Genomic DNA, 9,408 nt, shown 5'->3' with positions numbered 1-9,408 from the left:
AAAGCTAGCTGAAGTCCCTAGAGCTCCTAAAGGAGCAGCAAGGGCGACTAGGTTAGAGTTCCACTAAACTGGTCCCAAAGAACAACGCTAAGGGATCTCAGTAATTAAAAAGATAATTGCTGCAGTCAGCAGGCTATCAGCATTTTAGCTTTAGGCTGGTTTAGTTCCCTGTGAGTATAGGTCTTATTAAGCTTTACTTTTCACTACCTTAAGAAAATTATTATTGATCGTCTGATTAATCATACTCGCCACTGCGTGATACGGAGTGCACGATACCTATAGCATAAATTCTCAGGATAGATTTTTGCATATGAATCGATAGAGATTAATTTGCCGAATATTCATATTTTAAGTGATTTATCATCAGAACTGATCAAAAATTTATCGCGATGTTTTTTTAAAGCCTTAAAAAACCGTGACCGTAAACAACAGCGTAAACCTATTAACGTATAGGGAGTCCATTTTTATTTCCCTCTCGACTATAATGAAACCATTAAATCATCCTTGCAACTAACAGCATTACCATTGAAGGTTGCTAAGGCTATGCTTTCTGAGCAAAGAGACTCGGGATGCATTGCTGCTCTGTTTATAGCCGAATCGCAAGGTAGAGCTAAACTACTTCTCGGACGATTGATTTCCTTGCGCAGACCTGATATACGTTGAACCTTAAAAGTTTTCTCTATCAGCGTTTTGCATTAGTTAGCATTACATCCACGTAAGGGATGTCAATTATAAAATTCAATCTGACAAATAAACAAAATCTATATGCTGTGTATTTGCTTGAAGGCCATTTTGAATAGTAGTTTGTCCAGACATACAGTGGTTTTCCTATATCGCAAGGATTGAAAAATACGCAAATATGGATGCTATACCCACCTTTCTTCCTGGCTTGTTTCAAGGACAAAGATCAAGGTACGACGGTTCGGTTGAACCCTCGTATCTTGAAAAGGCGCTTTTTTTGGCGTCTTATACGTTCATTGTACAAATACAAATGGAGTAATTCTTGGCGTAGCCTGACTAGAGACATTAACCCACCCTACCATTAGTGGCTAGCGATAGAAGATTAATACTTCTTTTTGAATGCTCACTTATAGCTCCCACTGTTGCTTCCGATAACAGAACGCCTTTGTTTAGATTAGACCTTCGCTTCGATTTGATACCTACTGCTATTGTAGTTCAGGCACACGTGTCTAACAATCATTTTGGCTTATGCGTTTTGATGTGAATGAAGTAAAATAAGTATCCATGTAGAGTATTCCATGAGATATTCAGTTACGTTTATTTCGCCATGTCCAAAAATCAGTATAACTCATGCTGAACGTGGAAGAATAGTTGTTTCCTTATTCAAAATTTGAATTACTGAAGCAATAAACATGTATTGCTTGAAAGGAATAAACGAATGCTAGGTTATCGCAGGTTATTTCAGGAGGAATTGGGTTCTAAAACAAAAAAAACCGATCGACATCTCCTTATTGTACTCAGAGAATAACTGGACAGCTACCTGGTTCCTGATAATTTTACCCTGTGCTACCTTTGTACCATCGAAAAGGAAACAATATAAATCAATCGAAGTATCGTCCAATGATTCTCTAATTCACGCTAGCTTTTAACCAATATGTTGCAGATTTAGTATATACATATTTTCCGGGGTTAGCTGTTTGTGCCATGGTCGATGTCATTACGCGTAGTTACGAAAGACGAAGTGTCCAACTGAATGTATACTCAGCAGCTATAGCTTTCAATTTATTATTATCAGAGATGACATAACATGAAAACAGGATTACGTATAAAGCTTACAGGGATGGGAATGGTTCACGTCCTGTATTTCTGACAATAAGGATTAGGTTAAAGTAGGGTATTATCATTACAGGGGCATACTACGAAGCTCTTCTTCAGGTCTTGTACTTCTTATAGGTTATTGAGTATATAACACTGCACACGAAATTTCATGTGATGCGTTGTCCGGGCGATTTGGCAATTGGGATTAGATAGAGTGCCTGTGGCAATGCTTGTACAGCATCCGCTACATGTGAATGTTGCGCCATCCTTTACTCGCAAAAACCTCCTTGTTGCTCCATCCGAACCTGCTATCTAACCGATTCGGCAATATATACAATAACAATCGACCATGCCTACTCCAAAGGCAAACCGCTCACCAGTGAAATATGCAGGTTCCAACACTGCGGCCACATACGGCCATGGTCATCTGACGCCATCAGATCCGAGCCAACAATGCTTGTGAAATTGGACTTTAGGAACGCATCCAGTGCGGTTAGTAGGGATCATTTCCTTCGTTCTGTCGAATCTAGGGTTCCTAAGGTATATGGTTCTGTAAACCAACCTTACGGATGACCGTTGCATCTGCTTCAAGCAGGCACCTGCAACAAGGTGTAGCAATTAGATAGCTCGGATCGGCCTTTTGTTGTCTTGAGTACTCAGTGCCGTATCTGGATGCTATTACATTGAATAAGAATATAGCATTCGTATTCAGTGTAATAGCCCCTGATTAGGGGCGCCCCTGGCAGAGGAAAGTATTGACCCTTAGGTTAATGCTATGTCTTCCTAGTACTACTTTAGTTAGTATTACTATCTTAATCTAATGTAGGCCTTCGAAGAGAAAAGAAGGGCCAAATTCTTTGTTGAATGAAATTGTCAACTAACAAAGTGCAATATGTAAAGCATGTAATAACCATGTCGGCTCGAGACATTTTGGGGATCCACGTCGATCGTAGCTAGAGTTCATTGCCTGCCTGGTCCCTTTGGATAAAAGCTATAAGTAGTATTTTAGAGCAACAATTGGACTATGGGCCAGATCTCGGCTTCCACCGGTTTGTTCGGGCATGCTCTTCGTCAATCAAATCGGGGTTGTTCAAGCTGAGCTTGACAACATATTAACTAGTCAGGAAGGATCTTCCTCCTAACCGCGCTCCACCCTTCAATACAGGTCACTCGCTTAATAAAGTAAGCCATATCACTCGGTCTTTTTTTTCTTTTAATTTCTTCATAGATTTTTCACTCATGCATGCTTTTTGCTTGGAAATTGCACCAAACATATGCACTCTGCTTGATCCGTTGAAACGTTTCACTGAAGAATAGTAAATACAATAATATATACCGGAATACGTCACTATATAACTACTCTGCTATAAAACCTATATCGTCTTCGAAATTATCGTGTCTGTATAAAACGTCAAAATATGATACGTACTTCTGCTAACTGTCTCGAAATATATACTTCCCCTGTCACAATGAAAATGAGAGAAGTCTCGTTTTATAAGCAAATCTTGTTAATGATAATTGAGAAACACCAGCCAATACGTCTTTATAGAAACATTGGGAAAGTGTTAATAATTTTCCAAAACAATGTGAATTTTTTAAATTTACCGAAAAAGACTTTTTTTTTCTCAATTTTGCTGACTGACGAACCTATGATCCATAGAATCAAGGTAGCAAAATTAGTGCTGCAAATAGATTGGTCTCGAGTCGTTCATTAAGTTTGGTCCAAATCGACTGAATTAATTTTTAAATGCGTTTTATTATATTGGCCAATTCGCTCCCGCTGTTTTTTTTTGATGCTTAGGTCCCCTAACCTGTTGTATCTTGATAATTAAACGCTGCACACCAATAGAAAGCTGCTTCTTTGGTCTATACGTATTCTACTTAGGTTATAAAAAAGAGTTAAGCTTTAAAGAAAAAAGCAATATTTTTGAAAAAAAACGAAAAGCTGTGCGTCACGCCAGAAGAAGAACAAAAACAAAAAAGTTGTAGTAATATATATATAGTAAAAAAGTTGTATATTATTGATTACTAAGCTGAGGAAAGATATTACTCAACATGGCTTAGCATGAATGTTTTTGTATAGACGTGTGTTGAAAAAAGAGCTAGTTTTATATATTATTTACGCAAGATAACAAAGAGCGGCTTCAGCGATTTGAAAGGAGAGATTTGTATGGAAAGATGAGTCTTCACATGCAACATACAACCAACATTATAACAAATAATGACAGAACACTACGCAATGTAATAACACACTTGTATCAGCCATCCAAACATGAAGCCCCAAATATTCTAAGCTTGTATTATAGACAAACTGTCTTCTTTTAGACTAGCGCCACGTTATCCCATAAACAGTACAATGCGCCAACTTTAAAAATGCGGTCAAATTTAGTTAGAGGAATTACTTGTAGTAATGTTTATATCAAGTGGTTTTCAGGGCACAGCCAAATTAGCTTTCGTTGTTTCAGATGGTTGTCGGGATTAAGTGTGTTATTTAATTTATGTTAGAATATCTATTCATTTTTGATTACTTTATGTCCTGCAAAAGAACGTAATAAAACCCAGTTTTTACATTGACCCCATGGTATCTTGGGCAACAAAAAAAATTTACTCAAAACAAGTTTACTATCATTATTTTTCACTAACCGCTTAAGTCTGGAATTAATTTTTTAATCTGGAGAAATTTAGCTTGGTGATTATATTATTAAGTTATAAATTGTTGAATAGTTCGTATCATGCAACTTGTATTATGGTAGACAGTTGGGTAATTTCTTGACAGTTAAGTTCTCAGTTATTCACGGCAAGCTTATGTGCTCAACTGTCACTTGTTATGGCCACGATTGATACAGAACTGACTTACGTTCGTTAATATATTGCCTAACAGATCTGCTCTTGCGGGGCAACGTTGGGCTAACGATGAAAAGACCCCCGAAGTCATATAGGCCTATTTCGGTGCGGCGCATATTTCTATAATCGTTTGGGTAGGCATCGATTTAAAGATATAATATTTAGAATATCTCCAACGTTTATGATAATCGCTCAAGTTTCATGCCAATTAAACTATGTGCTTTCCAACGCATAAGCTCCTTCTTTTTAGCATATAGGAATTTTTTGCCAAGCGTCTTGTTTAAAAATGAAGCACAGTAGGCCAGGCTTGCTATAGCAAGTCTAAATACGATAAATTCGAAAGGCTAATCTGACTCACCCTTCAGGTCCTGTCGTAGTCTACTACGTTGGCGCTATGTATGCCAGTACGTCGTACAACGCTTCGCATTCGGTTGGCAACTTGTGCCTTTAATCTTGACCAACCCAACAGCTATTCACTATTCTCGGATGTTACACTAGGGTATCGTTATAAGCATCATTCTCGTGTCCCCCTGTGCGGCTGTGCCCTTTGTAATGACCGTCCCGGCGGCTTAGCGGTCCCGACGCCTTTCTTGTATTGGGTCTTTACGGCCCATATCTGACGACCCGCTGACGACGAAAAACCACTCTCGGCAACATTCGTCTGGCCTCCCTTTTTAGGCAACTATCTTTCCGTAAACACTAGTGCTTCAGGCTAAATCTGCTGGGGACCATGTAAACTACGACACGACTTCAGCAATGGTGTTAACGTTTGCATCGGAGGTGGTCTGTCTGTGTCGCCAATTTGAACGGTCTTGTCCTCCATCATTTGTAATCGAGCAGGACTTCCAGGGGTTCAGCCGATCTCGAGGTCTAGGGATTTCGTTGTTCTCTATGTATTTGGTTGGGCGTAGCTTTGTAGCCTTCATAGAATAATAAAGAACTAGGTCATTGAGTAAAAACTGGTAATATGCCGGCTAACGGCTCGGACCTCAATAGCCTAGTCGTTATATATATATAACCATGTCTAATTTATCTACAATACTTACTAATACCAAAGCAGATTATAAGACTTAAACATCAGCAGCTTCACTTAAATGCTGTATGTCGCCCTGTTGTGGTTCCTTCAACGGATTTTACGCGGGCCTTGGTTGTCGACCATACGTTACGTCACCATAAACCTCATAGCAGGCTCAGCTCAGGTCAATGGATGTGGCAAGAAAAGTTCAACTGGGCCGAATAGGAACGTGGCACATCCTAAACAATATTTTCTAAACTAGCGGCTGTGAAAAATGACATTAATAACTGCCGCTGAATTGAAAAAAATCACGATTTTCATCGACGTTCTACATTTATTTTGCATAACCCAATATACTGGGTTCTCAAGGAACTAAAGCATAGTTCAAATCAAGTGGCCTTGCCAAATTGGCGCGCAAAAAATTAAAACGATATGCTCTAACTTGTGTTTTATGCCTTTAAGCTCATCTTTGAAAGCAGCTTGTAGCAGCTCACAAGCACGATAATATTGTTTACAAAGGGCCTTCCTGAAAAAATCCAGGTTCACATTTTATGCCAACTTAGACCTAAAAAGCCTGGGTCAGCATCCAAGGATATGGACCTAGCCTTTTTCCGTGCGAAAAGGTTTAATTCTATTTTTACACTTGCTATCTCATGAACTAGAGTGGCACAATCCGATATGAAAATTATTTTTTTCGATTCGACGGAGACTATTAATATTCCAGTATAGTGACTACTTCCGTTGATGTCAGGGATAAAAAGAAAAAAAGACGCTGTTCCAATGGGCACCAAAGTATCATTTTACGATTATATATCAAAATGTATAGAAAAAAAATATGATCGCTACTCCTTAGGAATCGTGTGGTTGTCTGCGAATGATAATTTCGGTAATAATAACGCGCATATCGGACGAAAACGTTCGTTCCGTTCTCCGGTATGAAGAATGACCAGTCACAAAGGTACTGATTGTTAGGAGTCGTCTAGCATGGCGAAACTAAATCATTTCAGGCAATACAGAGATATCCTAATTTATGTTATGTTATGTCTGCTCCCGTTCATAACTTGAAATCAGCTTTCTGGACGTTTATCAACGACTATTTACATGACTTCACCTCAATTCGTTATCGGTATCTGAAATCACCGCACTATTCTATTTTTCTCGCCTTGATCAGAGCTCAACGAGTACGTTACGTGTTACAGTTGACTAAGCGCACGGTGTTTTGTCGAGTGTTGTGTCACAAATTCGTCAATCTCTTCAGAAAGTTTATCTACCTACCGTTCCCTTTTCAGATAATATCCCGTTAATAACAAATGTTCTTGATAAGCGTCAGCTACAGAGGTGCTTTTCACCTAATTTTTGCCTAGTATGCTCCAGGCGGATTTTTCTGTACACCAGAAGGGGGGTCCATCTGCTCTGAACTCAGTTCTTTCTTCTCAGGGAACCTATTTTTTGTATTCGTTCTTTGCGCTCGACTCGTTATTTTAGATTCGATTTTAAAACAAATGCTTTAAGAAATTCCATATTGAGGGCTGACAGGGAGCGCAGTAGGGGGTTAGCTTCTGTAGGTTCGACTTTCTTAATTTCCGTGCTTCAAATGAATGTATCAGTGAAAACCGTGTTTGCGCTAAAGGCATCCCTGCCCAGTGTTTTACTCGTCTTAGATTCTGCCAGTGTCCTCGCTGAGCATTGATATCTATGCTTCCAAACCCAATAATCTCTAATGGCACTCAATCGACTCGTAACTCTTTTAGATTACCAAAAGCCCAGAGTAGACACCTTTGCTGATGATGCTAGGTTTAATTTTTTTATATTATTAAGTTATTATAATAATTTATTTATGTATTATAATATGTAATATATAAAATACAAATAGTAAGTAATAGTAAGATATATAGCTTTTTCATTCATTACAATTGAATTTTAATGTAACAGAAACTCGGACTCACAGCCATGGGGTGATGTTCAATCTTCAACTGACACTCAGTAATTTCCTTATTAACCCCCAATGTGCCACGACATTAAGCTTATTGCGACATTAAGTGCAATTGCTTTTCAGCGAATCTTAGTTTTATAAAAAAGCAAAAAAAAAAAAAAAAAAAAAGTCAAACCACATAAGTTTTTCGTTTGAACTTGCCCTTCCATTCGCTGCCAACCAAATGCACATTGGGCCAGCGAAGTACTCGAATAACATCTGGCTGCATCATTATATAGTGCCTTCTCGGAAATGCAATGAACTTATTTGTCAGAACTTGTATTTAAGCTAGGCTCAATGGGAATGTTGCAGCAAGAACGATACATAGCATCGGTAGACCTTAATACGCGTCCTATAACAACAAAATGACAACAAGCGAAAGCATAAACTTTGGAACACCTTTTATACTTGATTTATTCTCAATGCGATTTTCTACCTCTTTTCAGATAGATTGTTGAATCAGGCTCCTTCTAATAAGATACGGATTGAAGAGGGAAGTTTGGCTTCTATGGAACTTCCAATGAACCAGTTCATGTTCAAGTTCATTTGTGCAGTAACTCGGAACCTTCCGTCCCCGCCTGCATGCGCCTTCATATCTCGCAGACGAATGATGCACCACGGTAGCCAGTATCTGGGGCACCATGGCTGCCTGCTGCTACCAACCAATCGATGCATTCAGTTGAAAGTTGATATATACATCACCGATGACCCACCCATTCGTACCTTTCTTCCTTTACGCTCATTAGCGTAAGATTCAATAATGGCGAAAACCGATTTTCTTCTACCATGGTTTCACATACCTTTTACTAATATCTTTCGCGATGCTGGTTACCTGCTGAGAGCGTTGGCCTTACAAACCTAGCCGATTAAAGGGTGCTATCCAAATCGTATGTAGTCAATTACTGATAAACAGTTGATCGTTCGACTATAGCAGCCTTCGTTATAGTTGTTCGAATCGGTAACTAAAAATAGAGTCTTTTTTATCGTAAGATTAAAACAGTATACATATATTGCTCGCCCCCAAGGCGCAGGCTTATCGTAGTGACAAAAGCTTCCAAGGGGAAAGATTGGAATTGACGGGAGGAGTTGAGATCAATATTCGTGTTGATCGCGGATGATAAGCGAGCGATACTTGGGTCAATTAATCAATGATTAGTCTTACCAGACGAGATACAACGCTACCTCCATCTTAATGGGCAAGTTAAAGCAACGAGGTGTGAAATAGATGCATAGCAGTAATAAGTGCCACTGTTGATTCGGCATTGGAGGCGGTAATTGTTATGATAAATGTTTCCTTTCTTCACAACCAACACGAAGAAAGACAAATAGATTATAACTAACTGCGTACTAGCTTTGTATGAGAAGATACAGATGTAATGTTGAACATTAACAAACAGATTTTGGCTCCTAAGCCCCAGAAAATAGGACCAAAAACGAATAAAGTTGATAGATTATTATGGATCGTCCTACAAACTCCTTGCGGTGCTCTCCAGTGATCACTGAAAACTAATTATTTAATTTAAAACGCCATTTTTCGCGCCAGAGGGTACGGGCGGTCAATAAACAAGTATCGTTGAAACAAAGAAATAACCACTTCTGTGTGTATCACAGTGGGTCTTCAGAACAGGAGTGGCATAAGGAACACAATATTATATAATTTATCTCTGCTTCTTTGAGTGGAACCTACGGAACTTCTTTTTAGGGAGATTATCTTACGTTTTATGTACTGTTGAAATTTTCGACTGAAATTTAGAAAGACCCATTAACTATATAGTTCCAGCATTCAATCTGGCTATAC

General features: G+C 38.8%; 1 long non-coding RNA gene across 1 annotated transcript; it reads right to left on the bottom strand.

The window, feature by feature from the left end:
- Positions 1-1,711: 1,711 nt before the first annotated feature.
- On the bottom strand, positions 1,712-5,596 carry LOC147753975 (uncharacterized). The gene is made up of 2 exons (XR_015311294.1): positions 4,982-5,596; positions 1,712-2,378 (listed from the first exon to the last, which is right to left on the bottom strand). It is a non-coding gene; the product is annotated as an uncharacterized LOC147753975 (long non-coding RNA).
- Positions 5,597-9,408: the final 3,812 nt, after the last annotated feature.

The sequence above is a fragment of the Varroa jacobsoni genome, unplaced genomic scaffold (genome assembly GCF_002532875.2).
Source record: "Varroa jacobsoni isolate VJ856 unplaced genomic scaffold, vjacob_1.0 scaffold_54, whole genome shotgun sequence".
Classification (NCBI taxonomy): Eukaryota; Metazoa; Arthropoda; class Arachnida; order Mesostigmata; family Varroidae; genus Varroa; species Varroa jacobsoni.
Note: the sequence above shows the minus strand (reverse complement) of the source record. Positions and strands in the feature narration are given on the sequence as shown.